The sequence below is a fragment of the Canis lupus genome, chromosome 22, assembly GCF_048164855.1.
Source record: "Canis lupus baileyi chromosome 22, mCanLup2.hap1, whole genome shotgun sequence".
Classification (NCBI taxonomy): Eukaryota; Metazoa; Chordata; class Mammalia; order Carnivora; family Canidae; genus Canis; species Canis lupus.
In genome coordinates this window covers 9463416-9484964 of record NC_132859.1, presented here as the reverse complement: position 1 = coordinate 9484964, position 21549 = coordinate 9463416, and the positions used below count along the sequence as shown (strand labels likewise).

Sequence of the window (21549 nt, the reverse complement as noted above, 5' to 3'; positions counted from 1 at the left end):
ATATAAGAAAGAATAATGGTTAGAGATCAATAGGGGAAAAATCCAAACTCTTTAGTTGTAACAAGCACCATTTCCAAACACTCATTCTCAGGTCAACCTCCATATATATAGATAAAGCAGTAGAATAATGCCAATATGTTTCAAGTAGTCCCTAGATCCAATAATCACTATGGCTATCTCCATGATGGTAGGATTGAGTGGGACTCAGCCCATAGAGTATCTGAGCCATTCTGTCCTGAAAGTTGGATGAATTTCTTCTACAAAACAAAAGCTGGTTGAAATTCAGTATAACCGTTCTACGACTAGCAGCATATATATAGTTTTAGGTATAACACTCTGTACCTAAATTTGCTTTGAAAATCATATAAATGAAGAAATATATACTTTAAGCATTTATCATCATGACAATTGCCCCAGTTGCATAGAGTGCCCTTCTATCATCTCTGCTTTTCCTTGAAGAGCTGGGAAAATATATTTCTGCCTTACTTTACCCGATTGTTTTTCTTTACCTTTGTCTCAGCTGAAAATTTTAGAATTTCCACTTAGCAAATAACCCAAATTAAGTGGCCAGAAATGTATCTACTTTATTACAAATGCAAAATTGTGCTTTAGAGTGACTTTGAAATGTTACTAATCGAAAGATTTCCCATTTCCCATAGATCTAAAAACAAGATTACTGAATATCAACTTTGATCTACTTCATCTATATGATTCTTTATCTTTTATTAGTGTTTTGAAAATGAGCATCAACATTTAGTGATAGCCAGAAGGATTACAATGTTGTTTCACTTTTGAGTAAGGAGTTCATTTTTGGACATTTATCAAAAAGACAGCCATAAATCATCATTGTATTCCTTCGTAAGCAAAAAGTAGAAGGAATACACAGTTTGTACACCAGCAGTTTCATCTTCTCTTCATGTTGTGGCAGATTAATACCAGCTTAGCCCAAACATCCAAAGTTATGCTGTTGGCAATGTAGCCATCTGTTTTTAATGAATATCTGGGGTCCATTTTTCAGTTAAGCTTCTCTTATTGTGTGTGTATGTTGCTTTTTCACAGCTATCTGCATAATTGCTTAAAGATTTTACTACAAAATTAATATCCTTGCTGTGAACAAGGGAACAGGGCAAAAACCAGGATGACAGAGCCTGAGATGAGGTGAAAAGCAAATCCAATTTTTCCTTGCACCATAGAAACCTCGTCAGGACTAGCTTTATCTGGTAATCCACGTTTAAACTTTAACCTGTAGGGGGGCTCTTTGTGTTAGATAATGTAAGCATAAAAGGAGGCTGAATCACTAATCAGATTAATCATATTTTGTAAGACTCAAAAGCTTCATTAAAAGGACCTGGTATCCAAGTTACACATTTTTGTTGTTGTTGTTGGCAGAGGAGGCATTTGTCTTAAAAAAAAAAAAAAAAAAAAAAAAAAGAATGACGTGGAAATGCTCAAATGTCTGTAACTTTTAATGAACCTATAGCAAACAAGACCAACAAACAATGTGATACCCTAATTCCTAAAATCCCAACTTCACAAGATCAGCACATATATTATCTCGTTTTCTTCACATTTAAACATGAGAAGGCAGAATTGGGTAAAGGTTATGGTTGCTACTCTAGTTTTCTCTTATTTTGAGCAGTAGTCTTCTTTTAATATATTTGTACTCTGCATCTATGAGCTACATACTACATTTACATGTTATTAAAAGTGTAATTTATGTTAAATGTATAAAGTCTACCAACTGATGATTTTTTTCTATGTCATTTCACAAAGCATTCTAAAGTTGATTGTTCAATTAAGGAGAAAAACATTTGGTAGAAATGGGACCCTTGAAAAGGGGTAAAGTGAAAAGGGAAGATGATTTTAGGTCCAGCATTTTATAAAATGTGATGTAAGGAGTTACAGTCACAAATTTCTTTTGTTTATTGAAAAAAAAAAAAAGGAAGGAAGAAAAATATGTCACTGAACTAAATCTTTGCAAGCAAAGCAAATCTTTCAAAAAAGAAGCAAATGAATTCTGTGGTTGACAGTCTGTAGCATGACTAGGTAATTGTGGAAAAATGCAATTGCATGTGTAACTTTATGCACACCAAAATCTCTTCTTTGAAAACTCAGCCCTTATACTTTAAATCAACAAATAGTTTTCAGCATATGGTCTGTTACACAAATGCTTCCTAACAAAACTGCTCCAGTAATAATCTTGGTGAAAGAGCATGCCAAGTAATAGCTATCGCAAATTGTTTCATGCTACCTTGCGAAGGATACCATCTAATTCTGATGTCTAATTGGGAGTACAAAAGCATTATAACAGTTTATTTTTCTCAGCACAACATATATCATCCTCAGGAAAGATCAATTTATCAGATTATATATTCGCATCTGTGGAACTCTACATCTTAAAATCAGCTATACAAAATTGCTAATCAAAATGTACAAGTCTTTATAAGCAAGTCATTTCAGATGAGGAAACTCAACCAAATGAAATGACAGTACGTTAGCAGGAACAACACCAAATAGGAAACAAAAGCAACATAAATGACTTTCTTAGTATGTGATGAGACTACATATACATTGAAATTATTCAATACTTTATAAATTGTAGTATGCAAGATTTAAGTCTACCAACAAATTTGTAGTTTGAGTGATAGAAATAATAGTTCCTGAATGAACCATTGGTAAGTCTGATGTATGATGTCTCAGCAGTATAGATTGATAACTGACAATTATAGAATGTACAAATCGAGAATTTCTGCACTAATAAATATATAATATGTATCTATTATTTATTATTATTATAAAAGTATATATCTAACCTATCCCCAATATTTCAATACTGCTGCTCAGCATGAAATACAAATACCACCTTTACACACACAAGTTCTTTGTGGAGGTGGAATTTGCATAGCTTGTTTTACTTTTATCCCAAAAGAATGAAATATTCTAAATAACCACTCTGAAAAACACTGTTTAATAAATTCTATTTTAGATTTTTTTAAATGCCTTTTGACTATAATTTTGAATTATAGAGACGTTGAATATCACATTAATTCTCACAAAGAAGTAGACTATTTCATTGTATAAGCACTCCTTCTACACAAGTATTTTGACTGTCTCCTAAAACAAACAAACAAAAACCATGTGCATGCACCAAAAAAAAAGTGAGAAAGGTAACAATAACTCCTCTTTCTTTTAAAAAGCTAACCCTCAGAGATCTTTAGCAATTTTAACCTCAGATGTGCTAAAGCCGGTGAGGGACAATGTATGTGGTGCTGGTGACCTGTTTACCAGGATATTGGGCATCTGGTTCTTCCAGAGTACCAGACCAGCTCTGTAGTTTGTGTAAGTCATGTTAGGGCCCCGATTATCACTGTGCAATTTATAAAATGAGGAAAATGATCTTAACTCTCTATAAGGCCACTTATAGTTTGAATAGTCATTAAGCTAAATATATAGATGACATTTGAAGGAAAGACCTTCCCCTATATACAAATATAATTATTTAGAGGTTTCTAGAATAATGCAGACAAAAACATGAGGTTATCTCAGTTTCACTCTGTTGAATTCTGGTCATCTCTACTACACAAAGAAAATCAAGAAGTTCATAGACCAAGTGGAAACAGATAATACAGGCAGTAATCAGAATCATTTACTTCCCACAAGCCTCAGGCTATTCTCAAGTTGACAATTTTGCCTAAACCAGGCATTTATTTAACTGATTTTTCTTTTCTTTCTGCCCTGAATGAACTGTGACAATTGTTACCTTGTCTTACCAATATCAACTCAGTCGTAGAGATAGGAAGCAAGAGATTCAACTTTTGGATAATTATAGTTCGTGGGCCTCCAGGATGGAAAGCATTTAGCAGGATTCAAAGAATGAACAGAAATACAGACCGTGTTTTATTTTCAGATCTTGATGCAATTCTTAAGGCCATCTTTTCAGGTAAGATAATTTTTTTCTCCCAACGGAGGGAAAAATCTTTACAAGGCTTTAAATAAAAATAAAACAAACACAAAACACAACAAAAAAACCTTACATGACTGCTTCTAAGGAAAAAAAAAAATTCCCCTTTGGAATCGAGAGCAGCTGTGGAGACATCTGTGGACTGAACAGAGTCCTAAAAGAACAATTGCGCATACATCTGTGGAGATAAAATAAGTGATGGATAAAATGTGAATTAAGAGCTCACATTCTGTAGATACTATTATAAATGTATAAGAATCAAATGAGACTCATAAAGCATCTTTTTTCCTTCACCATCAACTACGTTGAATTAAGATGCAACCATAAAAGAGTAAAATAAGGGCTGGATTAAGAAAGGTCAGCTGAAGGGGCATGGAGCTGCTCAGTGTTTTCTTTTTGTAGGGTAGACCTAAGGGCACATTCACCTTCTTGCAGTGAATACCATGTATTTTCATTTGACCATCTGCACGGGGAGAAATTTCAGCAGTATCCAGCATAACACAAGTGTCTTATGCCACTATCTATGCGTTCATTCCTCGATAGCCTAGAATATTTCTTCAAGCTTCACAATGCAGCTCTGTAAAATTGGAAGTGGACAAAAAATGATAAAATACAGTAAGACACTGTAAAAAATCAAAGGTTTTGTAAAATGACATAAAAAAAATTATTTAGGTGTCATCAATCTCCATCTTACTTTCGGAATAAAATTTCCAAGTCCAGCGCAGCCAAGAAACTTGGCCCAAATCAGAGAGATAGTGACAGAACCTGGACAAGGACTTAAGTAGCATGGCTTTCGATCTAAAGTTCTTTTTTTCATTTTTTAAAATTTAAATTCAATTAATTAACATATAATGTATTATTGGTTTCAGAGGTAGAGGTCCGTGATTCTTCAGTCTTATACATCACCCAGTGCTCGTTACATCACGTGCCCTCCTTCATGCCCATCACCCGGTTACTCCATCCTCCCACCCCCTCCCCCAATCTAAAATTGTTTACACCATACTGCTAGTTAGTCACCTTGGAAATATTTTATAAGTTTCATAAAATAACATTATGTCTAAAGAATGCCAATTAAATTATAGACATCTTGAGATCAGTATGCACATGTGAGTGGAGTTATGTCACACCTTAATTCTGACCATTTTCAAGGCTACTTAAATTGTTCTAGACCACAGGAAAAGATGGAAATCTTCCTGAAACTTAGTGTACCTTCAAATTCCTTTTGCCCAGTCTAAGCAAGACATCACACAAAGAACATAACTAAATCACACTTATGCTTGAAGTTACAAAATCCTTCTATAAACTATGAGCAAATCAAATTGAGCAATATATGTATAAAATAACCAAGAAAGTTTTATTCCCAGGTATTGGAAAAAGAAGTCCAAGATTTGAAAGAAAAAAAGAGATGTGAACTTTGTAAATGAAGGTGATAGAATTCAATCTTCATTTCTTTTCTGAACTGTTGAGAAACCAAAAATATTTCTTTAACATAATAAAGACTATCTCAAGACAACAGACAACATAATTTTTTAAATTACTTATTTGATACAGAGAAAGAGACATGAGCAGTGGAGAGAGGCAGAAGGAGAGGGAGAAGCAGACTCCCTGCAGAGCAAGGAACCAGAGGCAGGGATCCATCCCAGGATCCTGGGATCATGACCTGATCCAAAGGCAGATGCTTAACTACCTGAGCCACCCAGGCACCCCAACAGAATTTTTTTAATTGTGAAATTCTGGAATCACTTCTATTATTCAACACTTATAAACATTCACTTAATTGTTATAAGATATGACCATATTTTAGGTGTAATTATTTCAAAAGGAGGGATAAAAACAGAACTACTTATACATCATATGCTTTATATTTGGAAAACCTAAGATAATCTCCTGAATCAATTGAAATATTATGAGCCATAATATAATAAGGAAAACAGTCACAGAAGTAATCAAGAATCAATAGCTCAATGACAATTTAGATTTAAAACCTGTCAGAGAGAAGAAAATCTTATTCAAAATAACAAAGAAAAGTATGATACATGAGAGAAAATAATTAACTGCAGTGCTAACCTAAATATAGAAAATCGAAAGCTTTACTAAGATAGTAAATGACATCTCGCACATATGTAAAGTCTTATTATGGTCCTGGATTAAAGGATTTAATAACATAAAGAGATGCATTTTCCCAGAATTAATCTATAATTTTGTATAAGTTATTCAATATATCAAAGTCAAAGGGATTTTTTTTTTTCAGAATTTTGCAAAATGGTTCTTAAGTTAATTTGGAGCACAATAGCAGAAAATATGAGAATTGCAAAAACATTATTGAAAAAATAATGAGAGAGCTGGCTGTATAAAATATTAACTTACATTCTAAAGATATACTAATTAAAACAGTATGATACTGACACAAGCATCAGTGTAACAAAATATAAAAGTCAGAAACAGGGCAGCCCGGGTGGCTCAGCGGTTTAGCGCCGCCTTCAGCCCAGGGCCTGATCCTGGAGACCTGGGATCGAGTCCCACGTCGGGCTCCCTACATGGAGCCTGTTTCTCCTTCTGCCTGTGTCTCTGCCTCTCTCTCTCTCTCTGTGTCTCTCATGAATAAATAAATAAAATCTTAAAAAAAAAAGTCAGAAACATTCCCAAGGATATGTATTAAGTACATGATAAAGGAAGTAGGTCAGTTAAAAAAGTAATAAAATTTTTAATAAATGGTATTGATATAGCGTATGACAGAATATAATAAAGTTAAAAATGAGTTCCTAAAAGCACTACGATAAAACATAGATTGAGACTTACAAACTTGGATTGGAGATGACTTTACAAGTACACCACCAAAAATAGAACCATAACAGCAAAATTTAATAGATTTGACTCCTTTTCACCTCTATACTACCCCCACACCACTACCCCCTTCACCACACTTCCCCAGCTAACGTGTCCCATAGGAGTTTCAACATGGGTGTTCTTAAATCCTAGAAGCAGACAAGTTAGGAAAAGGGTACTCAGTATCTGAGAACTTGAGAGAAAAACAGTAAGAAAGTGGGATAAGGGGACGCCTGGATGGCCCAGTGGTTGAGCGCTTGCCTTTGGCCCAGGGCATGACCCTGGAGTCCTGGGATCGAGTCTCACATCAGGCTCTCTGTGTGGAGTCTGCTTCTCTCTCTGCCTCTCTCTCTCTTTCTCTCTCCCTCTCCCTCTCTCTGTGTCTCTCATGAATACATAAATAAAATCTTAAAAAAAAAAAAGTGGAGTAAGTGTTCAGAAAAAATAATGGTAGTTTTCCAGTGAAAATATTTCTTAATTTGTTGTGCCTACAGAGTGTAAAGACAATATAAAAAGACAACTCACTAGTATAAAAACTATAATGATTATTATTTAAAATAAATCAATATCATTATATTATTTCTTCCACACATGTGTTCCACTCATATCAGTATTTAGAATTTAGAATTTATACTTTCCTTAACTGCATTGTAAGCAGCACTGAGTTTTTAAAGTGATCTGAAAATCTAATATTCCGCTAAACATATGAGTCTATAGGAAAAAGCATTTTTTCCTCAAGTGACCGACTTTTAAATGGACCTTGGAGGGACGCCTGGGTGGCTCAGCGGTTGAGCGTCCACCTTCAGCTCAGGGTGTGATCCCGAAGTCCCAGGATCAAGTCCCACATCGGGCTCCCTGCAGGGACCTTGCTTCTCCCTCTGCCTGTGTCTCTGCCTCTCTCTGTGTCTCTCATGAATAAATAAATAAATAAATAAATAAATAAATAAATAAATAAATAAATAAATCTTTAAAAAATAAATAGATCTTGGAAATACAAATATTAATAAAGCGTAGGATACCAACATATTTTCCTTTTTGTATAGATATCATACGTATACACACATGTTACTATGTTACTTTTTGAAGGTTCTTTTTATTTCAGCATTTATTTTTGTTTTAGCTTTGTCATTTCCTACAGAAGCAATAGAAAATAAGTCTTAGCAAGAGGTCTAAAATTGAATATTTGAACAGAAAATCTGTAAACATTATCATTTATAGCAATTTTACATGGTAAACTAACTGTAAAAAAAAAAAACCTACTCTCTCTAAATCCCTCTGCTCCCTAAATTCATGGGGGTAAACCTACTCTCTCTAAATCCCTCTGCTCCCTAAATTCATGGGGGTATTATAGATAAAGAACCTACTTACCGCTGTTTGTAAGTACCAAATTAAGACTGTGTAACTTACATAAAATCCATTACTTGACAGCTCAGTGTCTTTGACTATACGGTGCTTTGTATGAAAAAAAAAAAAAAAACCCTAACCTTGACATATTGACAAAAAATAAGATGTGATTGCAGTGTGGAATGGGTGGCTAGGAAAGACCTCTGAAAAGTGATATTCAAGCTGAGATCTAAATGACAAGGAAGCAAGGATGAGAAAATCTGGGTGAAATCATTACAGAAACAGGAAAGAGCTAGTGAAAAGATCTTAAGCTAGTGGTCCAAAAGCCAAGAGGAAAAAGAAGAGCAGTATCAACTGTGTTGTATATTCCGGAGAATTCCAGGAAGATGAGAGAAAAGGAACTATTGAAATTGGCAACGGGAAGCCGTTAGAAGGTCTTATCAGAGTGGGCAGAGGGGAGACGTTAAAGTGAAGAGGTGGAGACTTCAGCTATGGACAGTTTTTTCAGTACATTTTGCTATAAAATGGACAGAGAAATCAGATAATAACTAAACTACAGGGTGATATGAGGTCTTTTGTTTTGTTTTAAAGGAAATACTAAAGCATCTTGTCTACTGATGGAATGATCTGTAGAGGGAAACATGATGATTCAGGAAAAAGTGAGGATAGTCAGAACAAAGCCTCCTCCCTCCCCTCGCCCCCAACCACCACGAAGTAGGCAAGAGAGGATGGGTCTAGAAGCTGTGCGGAGAACTTGGTTTTTGTTCTGAGCGGATAAAGACGCCCATCCAGAGTAATGGGAGGGAAGGTCAAGAGAAGGCTCGGATGCTAATTTGTCAGCTGGAATCCCTGTAGTAGGAAGAGCAGCAAGTTCATCTTTCTTCTTTTTTTTTTTTAATAATAAATTTATTTTTTATTGGTGTTCAATTTGCCAACACATAGAATAACACCCAGTGCTCATCCCGTCAAGTGCCCTCCTCAGTGCCCGTCACCCATTCACCCCCACCCCCCGCCCTCCTCCCCTTCCACCACCCCTAGTTCGTTTCCCAGAGTTAGGAGTCTTTACGTTCTGTCTCCCTTTCTGATATTTCCCACTTATTTTTTCTCCTTTCCCCTTTATTCCCTTTCACTATTTTTTATATTCCCCAAATGAATGAGACCATATAATGTTTGTCCTTCTCCGATTGACTCATTTCACTCAGCATAATACCCTCCAGTTCCATCCACGTCGAAGCAAATGGTGGGTATTTGTCCTTTCTAAAGGCTGAGGAATATTCCATTGTACACATAGACCACATCTTCTTTATCCATTCATCTTTCGATGGACACCGAGGCACAGTTTGGCTATCGTGGCCATTGCTGCTAGAAACATCGGGGTGCAGGTGTCCCGGCGTTTCATTGCATCTGAATCTTTGGGGTAAATCCCCAGCAGTGCAATTGCTGGGTCGTAGGGCAGATCTATTTTTAACTCTTTGAGGAACCTCCACACAGTTTTCCAGAGTGGCTGCACCAGTTCACATTCCCACCAACAGTGCAAGAGTTCATCTTTCATTGCTGCTATTTTCTCAAGCACATGAGACATGTTGTTATGTGACAAGAGAGATGGTGTAGAAAATTTGAGATGAGGAGAAGATAACTTGAAAAGTTTGGTAACTTTTGGTGACTCCAGGTCTAGGCATGCATTTCTAGTATCTTCGAATGGTTATCTTGACTACAACTTCCTGAGGACAAAAGGATTTGCTAAGAACAAACGAGTTCTTTCTGCAAAAAGAATGAACCGTAATATACCATTCTAATATTCTCTCTCTGTGTGTGTATATACACATGTACTGTACAAACACATACAAAATATATTCAGTGAATATTAATGCACTTTGACAATGTGAGGGAGGTTATCAGCCACATTAACAAGAAGAGCCTTTCTTAATTGGGGCCCAAACTTAAAATAGCTCTTTAGCTTGGGGAGCGGCAAAACCCTTCCTGTGCAACATCATTAACACCCAGGCAATTATCGATTCAGATACTGAGTTTGAATCATTTCGCAAGACACAACGAAAAGCAGAATAAATAAATTATCCATCGTTCACACTGTGGCCAATAGTCAACACCAGACTTTTTTGTCCTCCTTTTAAAAATGGGCTGCCTTTTTATCCCCAAGTCTCCCAAAGGACATCTTCAAGGAAACCAAAAAACATATGAAGAAAAAAGCCTTTTTGCATAAATGCTATGTCTTCTCTTTGCCAAGAGGAAGACAGTGACAGTAGCATCGGTAGCAACTCAGTGTTCAGGCTCACTGAGAAACCACAGGCATATTCTGGGTAGCCTGTTTGCTCTAACAGCATCTCTCCTGTTCTTGTTCACACTCCAAGCACGGATAGCTCAGCTTTTCTGCTTCTCCAGATCCATGGCTCGAAATCTGTGTCTCTCTTGGCCTGAAAGAAACAACATGCCCAAAACACTCCATTGGTTAATGGAGCTATAGTAATGATCGTTTCAGAATGTGCAAGCTGTCCTGACTCAAAGTGAATAACTGAAAATCTAAAGAAAAACAAATCAGATTCAGGATCCAGAGTTGTGTTCTAAGTAAGAGTAAAACCGTAGTTAGATAAGAGCTGGCCTAGCCAGCAGCCCAGCTGGGGTTAGTGCAAAAAGACACATCTTTCCTGTCTTGTACTGAATTTCTAGCACAGGATTTAGAATAAGAGATGGCAAGTCAGGGTTAGATGCCGATAAAAATATGCCTACATTAGACTGCATCAGAGTAGGCATCGGAGATAGGATGACAGATCTTTGGTCTATCATGTGATCAACAGACTTGAGAGAGTTCTTTCCCATTCTATGTTTCTGATGGCCTCTTTGGAAAGAGCTTGGAGACCTGTCCTGTGTCAGGCTGGGCGTGAGGAGACAGGCCCAGAAACAAAGTCAGATTAAGTGATAACCCACCAGCCTGCCTCGAAACACTGTCAGTGTAAAGAGAGGACAGGAAGTTTGATCCCACTAAGAAAAGATGATGATAAACCAAAGCAAAGCGTTACTCCAAACAAGCATCAGGGACAGAATAATGATTGCAAGTGTAAGGAACATTGGCTTATACTTAACAGAAACATTATAACTCCAGAAGACAAAAAAAAAAAAAAAAAAAAAGGAGCCACTGTAGGGATGACATTTTCTATAAAACGGTTGCTAATGGTTTATTCTGTAGCACAAACTGTAAAGTCGATTTGGTGAGCCTCTGGCTTTTTAAGCTCAGATAAGCAGTATGGCTGCAATGCCTCACAAAGACAATGCACACCTTGTGGAGAAAGAAGAGAAAGGGATGCTTCTTTTTGAAGTGAAGATTATTAGGGACATTATTGGTAGCTTAATTAAGAAGCTTGTTGCTGACTGTGTTAATAAATTGGCACAATTTCAATTCAGAATGACAGTGCTCATGGGAAAGTCTCCCTCTCTCATTCTCTCTCTCTCCTTTCCTTTCTCTTCTTTCTTCCTTGTATATAAGATATGACATAAAATACATGGGCAAGTGCTTGATGTCACTCATGTGGGGAGCAAACATAGAAATTCAAAATCTCAAAACCAATCTTAGAGACTTTGTTCAGAAACGGAACAGATTGAAATGACCTCTAGCAACAGATTGTGTCAGAGGAAAAGGGAAAGAGGCCATTCCTATAAGGCAGCAAAATAATATGAAATGACAGGACCTGATGCTTTAACGGTTTACGTATGTCACAGACAAATTGAAATGGTGGAGGCATTTGTATAGACCAAGTAAGCCAGCGGTAAATCAAATTAATCAAGTCGATCAAATTAATTTCAACAACCAAAGATGCGGGATAAAGAAAAATGTTTTAAAATGAAGACTTAATCGGACCACAAATTTAAAATAATGTATCACAACCCATTACTCTGTCACAATATATGGCTTTTCTGTAAAACTTCTGTGCAAGTTCTATGAGAGCATTTCCTGGGTTACCAGCAAATAAAACTATGTCTTCCTGGGACAGTGTTGTCTCTTATTATCCCCTTTTGGAGCTTGAATCCTGTACATGGGCTCACACGTTATGATCATATCATTAAGGCATTGCATAGTCCATGGCAAAATTCTTGAGATTCTAATTATTTGCATTTTTAGTTGACATAAAATGTCATTTCACTTGCATGAGAGTAGTGCAAAAATCGCATTCATCATTACTGAAAGCTGGCTAATGTGGCTTGAAATTTACCACGGAATCAAAAATCTCAGAACTGAATGGAAACTCAAAATCTGTTTAGTCCAAAGGACATTACAGAAAAGAAAATTGTGGCTCAGAGGAATGCAAAGGGTTACCTAGTAGCCATAGGTAATTTAGGATAGAGTGGAAAAGATTGCACTCAGGTCTCCTCTGTGCGCGTGAAGGACTTTTCATGGGAACAGAACATGGGTCTAAAGCAGCCACTTTAATCATGTTACTAAAGTGGAAATAGTCACTTAAAGTGTTAATAATAAAAGTGATTAAAACCCACGTAGACTTTTCACAATGAAATCCTTTTTAAGGCTTGAATTTATAAAATTATACAGTGCTGAATGAACGAAACATAATAGCTCAAATTCTAAACAGATAAATCGCAGGTTCTCTGATTTTTTCTTCCTTCCTTCCTTCCTTCCTTCCTTCCTTCCTTCCTTCCTTCCTTCCTTCCTTCCTTCCTTCCTTCCTCACTTGGTTCCTTTCTTCTTTGCCTTTGCCTCTTCTTCCTACTTGTCCCCACATTCTTCTTCTTTTGGTATTACTGCAGCTTGTGAATGTCCATCAGTTCTTCGACCCTCTTCCTTCTAGAAATGGGGCCTAATTTCTCAATGGGCTAGACTTGATTACTCTCTTCTAATGAATAAAATGTGGGGGAGGTAACCATATATAACATCTGACACCGGATCATAAAAGGCATTGCAATTTTCCCCTTGCTCTAATTTTTTGGATCACTCGTCTTGGAAGAAGCCAGTGGCCATGGCAGGTGGACATTCAAGCAGCCCTCTGTGGAGCCCTCGTGGTGAGGAGCTGAAGCCCCCTGCCAGGAGCCATGTGGGTGGAAAGGGACACCGTGGCTCCTAGGCTCTCAGAGGAGTGCAACCCCAGATGCTCTCCTGACTGCCACTTCATGACAAATTCCGAGCCAGAACAACCCAGATAAGCTGCCCAGGATGGCCTGACCTGCAGAAACAGGGAGATAATAAAATATTTGTCCCTTGAAGCCTCTAAGTTAGAGATAAATTTTAATAGTAGATAAGTAACACAGCCAGGTATGCTACCTTTAGCATGTCAAATTTTATGACAGTCTTCTTAAAATTAATTAGCAGCCTTTCTGTTTTGAGAAAAGTGTTATGAATTTTCCATACAAAAATAGAGAATTCAAATAAGCAGATAGGAATTAAAAAACACTTAAAATGGAAGTATGCCAGGTAACAACTATTCACGTTTTAATGTAGATCTTTGAAGACTTTTGCTAAGCATTTTGGTTTGGAAAAGCCACCAGGTTGCTCATAGTAAAAGAGTAAGAACATAAACTTTGGAGCTGTACTGCCCGGATTTGAATCCTTGCCCTTCCACTACCTAGTTGTGTCACCTTGAATAGGCTACTTCCCTTTGCTTCAGTTTTTGCATCTTTAAAATAGGGATAATAAAAGTATACCTGTCTCCCAGGCTTGTTGGGAGGTTTAGCTGAATGGAATTAATATACATAAAAGCATCAGAGTTGCACTGGAATCATGGAAATCATTCTGTATATTTGTGCTATCATTATTACGTCATCCTATGTGAGGAAGGATATTGATTTAGTTAGTTAGTTAAAAGATTTTATCTATTTTCCCCTATTTTTATTTATTTATTTTAAAGAGCTATCTTTATTTATTTATTTTAAAGATTTTATTTATTTATCGGACAGAGAGAGCACAAGTAGGCGGGGCACAGGCTAAGGGAGAGGCAGAAGCAGGTTCCCCACTGAGCAGGGATTCCCTAAACGGGGCTCAATCCCAGGACCCTGAGATCATGACCCAAGCCAAATGCAGACCCTTAACCAACTGAGCCCCCAGGTGCCCCAAACCATTCCTGTTCTACCATTGTTGTCTCAGCAGTCTTTGACATAGTTGATTAGGCCCTCCCGAATATCTCCCCTGTTGCTACTTGCTCCCAGAAAGTCTTGGATTTCTTCCCCCATAACCAGGTGTTCTTTATCAGTTATTTTTACCTGTTTGTCTCCCTCTCACTCTAAGATCTGGAACACCCCAATATCTGTCTTTGGATCTTTTTTTTTTTTTTTTTTTTTTTTTTCAGATTCTGCCCAAGGGATTTTTTGGAGGGTGATCTGCTGCTCTTTATTTACCCAGGCCCTGCCCCATTCTGCTTGGGAATACCGGGTATCCCTGAGAGCTCACCCAGGTGGAGAGTGGATGACCCCTCTCCAAGAAGCCAACCTAAGTGCCCTCCCCCATTTTCCCTACTGACCAGTTGATCCAGCTTTCCACACAGATGTTGCTGCCTATTGTGGTGCCTTCTTTCAGGTTAGGAGCTCTCAGCTGTCCCTGACTTCTCCCTCCCTCTTTGAATTGCTCCTCCCTCAAGATGCTCTCCCCCTTCCCTCCAAAGAAGGAGCCACAGAATCCTGAGAAGATGAATGTGCCCTAACCTACCCCCATGTGCCCAGGTCTTATGCATTCACTGACTGGCTCAGCCCCACCCCCCCTTCCCAGGCTCCTGAGGGACCTTTCCTACCCCCATCAGCATCAATAAAACCTCTTGTCTCCAGTGGGGGGGGGAGCGGAAGCCATCTTTTTCCTCCTTCACTGCATCCCAGTCACAGTGGCCTCCTCTCTGCTCCCCAAGCAGAGGAACCCCCTGGTGCCTCGAAGCCCCTGCATGTGCCATTCCCTATGCCTTCCTCCAGCCCTCTGCATGGCTTGTTCTCATTCTCTACTGTAGAAAAGGCCTTTCTGCCAACCCCTCTTTTTTTTTTTTTCTTTGCAAAAATCTGCAGGTCACCTGAGGCCAGCAAAAATTTATTGATTGATTTTTTTTTTCCTTGTCTGTCTTTCACCAAGTGGCTTTTTCTTGCAAAATGCCTAACGTAACACCAAGGGGAATGTGGGAGTGAGGTCACCTGAAGTGGCAGCCCTGGAACTTCAATACAAGCTGGAGGGCAGGGTGTGGGTGGGACAGGCAAGAGCACAAGGGACCTGGCTTCTCAGGTAGAGATCAGAGGTTCGTGTTTCTGCAGGAATAAGTTAAGCCAAAGAGCAGAGGCTAGGAACTCTGAGTGGGAGAAGTTGGGGGGGGGGGGTCTGGATTACACCCACATTCCCCAGAGGAGAAGCAACACTAAGGTGTGAGGATCTGTCCTTATGAAGCTCCAAGGGACAGAAGAGAAACAACAGACCAGATGTGCTGTGTCAAGGCAAATTCTCTTCTAGTTAGTCCTTCTATGCAATATAATTATTGTACGTTATGTTATGTTGGTTATGTTATATGTTATGTTATTCAGTTGTGTCACACACACATACTTCTGAGTGCCTACGATACGACATGTAATGTTCTAAGTACTGATATCAGTGAAGAAAATAGCCATGACCTGAGCCCTTGTAGTGTCTACATTCTAGTTTTGATAAACAGTAACCAAAAGACACAATCCATGCGTATATTATATATTACAAAGGTGGTAAGTGCCATGGCTTTGAAGAAAAGGGGAAGAGGAAGAGCAGGGTATGGAGTTGGTTGGAGGTCAGGGACGGGACAGAGTTGCTGTATGAAATATGGTATCAGGGTAGCCCCCTTGGGTCTGGTGAGATTGAGCAAATTCTTTTTTTTTTTTTAAGTATTTTATTTATTCATGAGAGACACAGAGGGAGAGGCAGAGACATAGGCAGAGGGAGAAGCAGGCTTCATGCAGGGAGTCCGGTGTGGAACTGGATCCCCAGGCCTCCAGGATCATGCCCTGAGCCAAAGGCAGATGCTCAACCGCTGAGCCACCCAGGCGTCCTAAATTTGAGCAAATTCTTGAAGTCAGTGAGAAATATATCATGTGCTATTTGGGGGAAGACTGTTCCAGACAGGAGGACGGTGGTGTGGGATCATGCCTGATTGCCCACAAACTACTGGGTAGCTGAGCAAAACAGAACAGAAAGAAGAAAAGCCAGAGAAGGAAGGGGGGTAGGGAGAGAAAATCAATGGGGAACAGTAGGTCATTTTAAAGGCAAGATGCTTTTTTACTCCTTTATATTTTACCTTGTTTTAAAAGTGTATTGATTGATAAAATTTAACAGTCCGACCAGCATGTTTTCTTAGGCTCCTTTCATTAATTCCATCTGGTAGCCAATAAGACGATCAATCTACACGTCCAGAGTTGTTGGACTAAAGTACGTTAGTCTCATGAAAAGCTTCTTTAATTTAGAACTGAGTTTCTGATTCTGTTATATTTATCCAGATTTACTTATTAGGAATTCCACTTACCTGTATCTTGATATCCAAACTCTATTTTAAACCATTGTGTTCCCTGTCATTGTTTTTGTCTTTTCTCCTTCTTCCTTTGCAGTCTGGCAAAGTTCTTAAATGTACCTTCTAAATCAGGATTTAGCTTTGTGAAATTCCAGTTCTGTTTTTTCCTGCTTTGAATGCAGATCCCATATTGTGATAATGCAGTATCACAGTATTACTCACCTTTCATTCTTTCTTTACCGCAGCCGGAAGTCTTTCATATCAATTGGCTATATTAAAAACTGCTTTCATCTCTTGTCCTCCCCCAATTCCAAGGCATATTTTGATGGAGAAGGTAACATACCTTTCTAAAACTACTTCTGTTTCCCATAATGTTTTCTTAATAAACATTCCTATTTTGGCTTCTAAAGTGATCGTCCATTTTAATTTTATGGTACATAATCGCTTCCATGTGTACATTTGTTTCTTTTTGTATATCCTTGAATAAAGAACATTCTATGCATGCTTGGTATTGAATAAAACTCCATTTGAATGGATTTCCCTTGTAACTCTTTAATGAAAAAATAAAAGTCAGATATCTCTCCTATCTTAACTGCCAGGGTTGGGGAACTTAAGTGTCCAATACCAGGTCAGTGAACTGCAATCGAATGGGGGAGGAAACTCAGTCACCCCAACAGGGAGACTTCACATCTGTGATTCCTGCTCTGGATTTGACAAAGTTGTGGTACCACCAGTCATTCGTCTCCTGTGGTTTTCTTTTTGGTCCAGCCTCTGCTCCAGGGACATGGCATTGTGGTTTATTCCCTGATACATTCCACACACCGTATCTGGAAAAAAACCCAGATTTGTTGGATGCTCTCTGAATTTCTCACCTGTGTGACTGATAGCATGTGGCTACCCTCCCCCAGTGGTGGGCCTGCAATGGTAGAAAACCTCACCCATGAAGTGTACCTAGAGGCTCTTTGTTGACATCAGCCTTCCAAATTTGTGCTCTTTTCTCAGAAAAGAGAAAACCTTAGCTTGCTGCTTTCTCAGAAGTGGATATTGCTGTTAATCTTTGAAGTTAGCTATTCCTCTGGTCTTATACTAGTGGACCCCTTTACCTGGTAAATGATTAAGTGAACTTAGCAAAGAGGCCTTGTTTCCAAATGTGTACGTATAAAGCAGATGAGGAGGCAATTCTCCACTTCCTTTTCTCTTCCACAGTGCTCAAAATCTCCTGTCATATGTGGAATTTAAGAAACAAAAGAGAAGATCACAGGGGAAGGGAGCGAAAAATAAAATAAGACGAAATCAAACCATAAGAAACTCAACTATAGGAAAAACAAACTGAGGGTTGCTGGAGGGGAGGTGCTGGGGGAACTGGGTGATGGGCATTAAGGAGGGCACGTGATGTAATGAGCACTGGATATTATATGCAACCTGATGAATCACTGACCTCTAAGTTAGAAACTATTGATATATTACATGTTAACTAATTGAATTTAAATAAAGTACGTTTAAAGAGAAAAAAAATCTCCTGTAAGAGGAAGAATACAGACTGCTTCCTTGAATTTTTGCCTTTTCCCAACCAATTGGGTCATGTACAGAAAAATCATTTTTCCTTTACATTTATTATGTCCCAGGCATCTAGAGAATTACCAAACACAAACTTGTGATATGGATGGAAAACCTTCTTTATCTTGTCATTGGGAAATGAGTTATAACTCAACATTTACATTCAGTCCAGTCAGCCTCTGAATCATTAAAACTGATTCAAGTTCAAAAGAAATGGTGTCAATCACACATTCTAGGGCGATTTTCGCTCCCATGTGTTGCCTTGAGGTAAAAGACAAGTGAAGAGAATGCAAGTAAAGCTATGTTGAGATTTCAGATAGGCCCTTCACAATTTCGTCTCCAAATTGTCAGTGTTTGCTCTCTAAATTTGAGAGAAAGAAAAGGCAGCAAGAAATTCATCCTGAAAAGGTAATTGCCATTAAGAGTAAGAAGAAATTCATACCCTATGTTAAATTTAACTTAAATCAACTGAGGGGAATTGGAAATCTCATGAAGGTAATACATTAAGGGGCTGGACTAATACAAAACTCCAATGGTCCTGTGACTGCTAAGTCCATTTTTCAAACAATCATATATTAATTACATTTTACATTTGTCTGAACCCCAACTATTTGACAATTGATACAGCTGAGACAAGAAGCAAACCATTTTGCGCACTCCTGATTTCATTATATTTCTGTTGTTAACGAGAGTTGTTGTCAGGAGATACAGCTTTGTGAAGAAAATGCATCTTGTTTTATTTTAACTGTGTAGATTTGTGCCGTTTGTACAGAATGATTATATAATCGATGTCGATTAAGCACTGATGCTTGTGCATCATTAATGTCATACCCTTTCCTTTGTCACTGCATTTAGCTATAACACTGTAAGACAAACACGCCTCTTCTCGTCTTCCTATTATACTGCATGCCATTAAAAGTGAAAAGAAATGCTATATTTATCTTGATATATATTAAAAAATAATGAAGAGGATAATTATCAAGGCTGCATTGCAATTTCACGGCATGGCTGTCAGTTACGAACTGCTTGATCCGCACTCTTTTAGTTCATAATGTCAGAAAAAAAATCTTGTGATTGAAATACAATGATTTAATTAATTTCTCTCTATTATTTCTTCCAGGGCTATTCTTGTGATTTGAGCTCAGGGATGGGAAATTCAAGTTTGGAAAAATAGAAGACTATGAAAGTTGGTCAGTCTGTTTTTGTTTTATTGGGATATTTAATCCCTTAACACTGAGTGGCAGAAGCAAAGAAATGCCACAGATTTTTAAATATTCAACTTATAGTTATGTGTTAACGAAAGGCAAGATTGACAGACTGGTTTTGTATTTGCTGGTTCTTAACTACAAGAGCTTTTTGATGTAATGACATTCTCTTCAATAGTACATGATAAATAAAGCAATAAACAATCAAGAAGCCATGAGAATGCTACTTTACCATTTTTCAGATGAATTTTTTTTGCTACCAAGGCTCTTATTACACATGAAACACAAGATCAACTTTCCTTTTTCTTTGATAGATCAAAATAACCACATATGGGAGAGTTGTCTTTTAGAAATATTAATCATTAACAAATATGCTACTGGATTTATGAAGCACCCTTCATAAAGGTTTAAGATAATCACCAAATGTAAAGTCCTCTGACCTCTATCATCATGAGGAGTCCTTATACTCACAGTTTTCTAACTTCTGATGCAATAGAAATTTTGTATTATGGTCATGAAATCTTCATCAGATGGTTAATTGGTAAGAATATAGATATAAATGATTTGGCAGAAAAAAGTATAAGAAAAATTCGTATAAAAAAGATTGAGAAAAAAGATAGTGGAAATTTGAAGGCATAAAACTGAGTACAGGCAAGTTGTATGATAGCATCTTACTCTTTCTTATACATTGCTTGGCTATCACCAACTAAGCTAGTTAAGTCCAATTTGCCTTCTACTTGTAGGTCTTGTTTCTATAGATTATCATTAACATGATTTTTAAAGAATTTCCTAACAAAGTTTATCACTGAGGTTTGTATTTTATCTCTTGATTAACTTAAGCATTAGAGGGGAGGAGTCTTGAGGGCAGAGTCCATGTACCAAGCACTTTTTTATCTCCATTGTCTAAAACAACACTTTAAGTTAGTTGCCAAATAACAATTTCTCATACAAAATTAAGGAAAAATAGGGCAGCCCCGGTGGCCCAGCGGTTTAGCACCTGCCTTTGGCCCAGGGCCTGATCCTGGAGACCTGGGATCGAGTCCCATGTCAGGCTCCCTGCATGGAGCCTGCTTCTCTCTCTGCCTGTGTCTCTGCCTCTCTCTCTCTCTCTCTGTGTCTTTAAAAAAAATTAAGGAAAAATAATGAGATTAACGTTTCATTAATAGTTGCTCTCTGTTTTTATCAGAGTGCTATTTTACAGCATATTTAGCTGTTTCCACTATTCAGATATTTCTATTGTTATGATTTCCCATATAATTTGGCATCGTAGCCATTTTAGCATCATCACAAGAACTTTGAAGTGTACCTCCTTTCTAGGTGTGTCATGTTCTCATTATTATCTGTTTTAAACCTTAACTAATTTAGCTTAAAAAAATCCCTTTAAATCTTTCCAAATCTCAGCTAAAGTGGAAAATTGACCACAACGATCCTTCTGAAATATTTTAGGGCAGATTAGCTTGAATTTTGTTATATTTTTGCCCATAGTTGTTACATAATATCACTCTTTTGGGGCTTCATTTGATGTTCAGTGCCTTCTGGAAGAAAACGAAATTTTGGGATATATATGATTTTTAGTAGGGTAGCTCGCCAACCTGGCCAAGAAACATGCTTTATTTTATTTTATTTTTTTACAGTCAATGGAAAAGAGGTAGAGCCAACAAAGAAAGGGGACATCCAGAGGTTTCAAGTATTTTACTGTTTGTTTTCCTGCTTTATATATGATGGCACAATAGGCTATTGATGGGCAAATTCAGGATAATGAGAAGAGTCCACAAGTAGGAGGGGGAAAAGAGGAAGAAAGAAACAAAAAACGCTGAGTCCTATGTTTCAAAAAGCTTTAATCGGAAAAAGGAAGAAACAGCTGTATGGTTTGACATTCCTGGTGAACTGATCAACGGAAACTGGGAAACAAGAGTTCTCATGAAAAAGTTACTGCAGAGAGCATCTGACATTATTGGATGTGATATTGGCTCTGGCTTTTAAAAAATTCTTAGCTTGGGAAAGAGGGAATTTCACCTCAAACTGTACATTCTATCTTTAAAAATGAGCAACTGACCATTAACATTTTCTTACTGATAGGATTAGGTATCATGTCTGTGCTACTTGAAGGCAGAGCCCAAGAATTAATCAACCGTTTTCACTAAATGGTCTTTTTCAGTTCTTCAAAATGTAAAACAATGTATTTCCCCTTGAACAT

The 21549-nt window shown here is 37.7% G+C and overlaps 1 long non-coding RNA gene across 1 annotated transcript in view; it reads left to right on the top strand.

The window, feature by feature from the left end:
- Positions 1–19594, top strand: part of LOC140614422 (uncharacterized) — a 34817-nt gene extending 15223 nt beyond the window's left edge. The window contains exon 4 of the long non-coding RNA XR_012015283.1: positions 19268–19594. This is a non-coding gene — a long non-coding RNA (uncharacterized lncRNA). The remainder of the gene's footprint in view (positions 1–19267) is intronic.
- Positions 19595–21549: the final 1955 nt, after the last annotated feature.